This window comes from Tupaia chinensis, unplaced genomic scaffold, assembly GCF_000334495.1.
Source record: "Tupaia chinensis unplaced genomic scaffold, TupChi_1.0 Scaffold000085_1, whole genome shotgun sequence".
Taxonomy (NCBI): domain Eukaryota; kingdom Metazoa; phylum Chordata; class Mammalia; order Scandentia; family Tupaiidae; genus Tupaia; species Tupaia belangeri.
In genome coordinates this window covers 6,147,979-6,150,554 of record NW_006159547.1, presented here as the reverse complement: position 1 = coordinate 6,150,554, position 2,576 = coordinate 6,147,979, and the positions used below count along the sequence as shown (strand labels likewise).

At 35.4% G+C, this 2,576-nt stretch overlaps 1 protein-coding gene across 4 annotated transcripts in view; it reads left to right on the top strand.

The window, feature by feature from the left end:
* Positions 1-2,576, top strand: part of PPP1R12A (protein phosphatase 1 regulatory subunit 12A) — a 158,292-nt gene that overhangs the window by 92,686 nt on the left and 63,030 nt on the right. The gene's annotated exons all lie outside the window — the stretch shown is intronic.

Sequence of the window (2,576 nt, the reverse complement as noted above, 5' to 3'; positions counted from 1 at the left end):
CCCCCTGGGGGGTGATTTCTCGCTTTCTGTCTCTATGTCTCTCTCTGTCTGTCTGGCGAGCGCACGCGCCCTACAGTGAAAATCTCTCCAAAAAATGAAAATAAAAATATAAATAAATAAATAAATAAATAAGAATAGATTAAATAGGTATAGGCTAGCTTCATTGGCCAGGTGATGTATTTTTGGATTTATTTCCTATAAACTTACCAATTCAATAAGTAAGTTATTATTTACCTCTAATACACAAAGAACTTGTGAAATACATCAGTGTTTAGATTCTGGTCATTTAAAGATATAAATTTTTCCTCATGCTGTTACGTTGTTGGCTTTGTAACTCCACTTGTCCTTTGCATCAGTGAGACAATCATATGGGTAAAATTGGCATCTGGAGCAGTAGATAGTCACTGAATTTGTGTAGCATGCTATGTAAAATATTTGTAATTATAAATGCAAGTTATATGAGATTTAGCATAATAACCAGTTGAGAGCCATCTCCATGGCCTGGTGGCAGCTGTATCCCACATGGTCTACTGTGGTTTGAGTCCCAAACCTAGTGGCTTGACAAACACTCTGAGTACATGTGCATTCATGCCCAAAATTCCAAAAGGAGGGAGAGAGTAGAAGGAATTGAGACATGGCCATTCCCCATGGGCAAGACTTTCTCCTCTCCCCTCTTTGTCTCATTATCTCTATTGCTTTTGTTGTTGTTGTTCTAAGATTTTTGCCATAGGGCATGTGCACTTGCTGGAGAGACACAGAGAGAGATAGTGAGAGAGAAGGTGAGAAAATTACCCCCCAGGGAGTAATTGCCACACTGCAATTGCTTCTCCTGGGGTTTCAGACATGCATGCACATACACCCAGCAACCTATTGCTTTCGAATAAATATTAGCTTTTATATGATATTTGCATTAAATTAAACTGCTGATTTATATATGACCATATATATATATACCTAATATCACTTCAGTTAAATTTGTGATGTTTTCCTTGTGCATTTTATAAAAACGGAAAAGTGAAAAGATGTTATTTATATTTAAATTGATCTAGATGCTTTGAAAGTATTTACAAATGATTTTTATGTTGCTAATTTCCCTAGGAGAGACATCTTGACTCCTAATCTATAATATAGTAGTCTATCATTACAAATCAAACTACAAGCACACATGAACAGGACAGCCAGAACTAACACCCACATTTCCTAATTCATGTGTCCTCTGTTACTTACATAGTGAATTTAAGAACAAGATGTCCAGGCATCTCTTTTAGAGATTTCTAGGTTTTGGTTATCTAACCTTTTTCTTCATTGGCTTTTATGTACAGTTTTTCTGTCAATATTATATACTGAGTAGCTATTTAAAACAGATGAAAGATTTTAATTTTAGGCAATTTACATAATCACTATCACATTGCATTAGTTCCCTGTTTGGGATTTTTCATACTTTCTGCTTAGTTTCTCACTGAGCTAACTTTAAATATTCTACTGAACCATTATATATAATAACTTTGTTCATTCTGTTCTATGTGGTCAGTTGTGCCAGGAAAATTTGACTCTGTTTCAAGAATTAATTCATATGTGGGGACCAGCAGTTGCGTAATTGCTGTGTCACCGGACTCCCATGTAATCAACTGTGGTTCAAGTCCTGGATCCAGTGGCTTAATCTCATGCTGGGTGCATGTGCGTGCATGCCCAAGATCCTGAGAGTAGAATGGAGGAGAAGGGGTTACGGCATGGCCATTACCCCTGGAGGGTGATTTCTTGCTTTCTGTCTCTCTGTCTGTCTCTGTCTTTCTGGCGAGTGCACATACCCTATAGCAAAAAAAAGAAAAAAAAGAATTCATATAAACACTGTGAGATTATTTCTCTCTCTTTAAGTATCAGTCAGATTTTAAAATTCTTAATCTGGCAAGTTTGAGAAAGCAACCATTTCTTTGTAGTGCTTCAGCTTGATTTGACAAACTCTGAATATTTTTGTCTGTTTTTTCTATAGTTATTTCCTTGGGGGACCAATTGATATAAAGTAACTATTTGTTGATTTTTCTTTCATAAATTACTTTCCAAACTAGTTTCTTTTAATTGTTCTTTCTTTTCTCATAAATCAGGTGAAAGTAGGAACTTGAGGAAAAATTTCAGTTGCCTTTCTAATGATTTATCAGTTTGAGGGGTACTTGAAGGAATGAGAAAGGGGAAATATATTTTTGCTTTTAGGGGTCCTCCTACCCTGGAATTTCCATTCTTTGAAATCATGTGGTTAGAAGTGTTTCAATAGTATTGATAATATTTAGTTAATTGGTTGGATGGTGATCTGGGGTTTGTTTGTTTATTATTTGTTTTTCCTACTGTACTGTTACGTTCCACATATTTTATTTTGTCTTTTCTTTTACTCATATAGCCCCTGTATCTGTCCCCTATATCAAAGCACTTGAAGTATGGAAACACTTAATAAATATTTGTTGAATGGTTTCATAGTCAGAAGGATTACTTTCCAATAATATGGTATTGTGCCCATTCAACGTTAGACTTTTTAGGATTAAGAAGGCAGACTCTTTGTAACATTTAACCATAGTATACAGCAG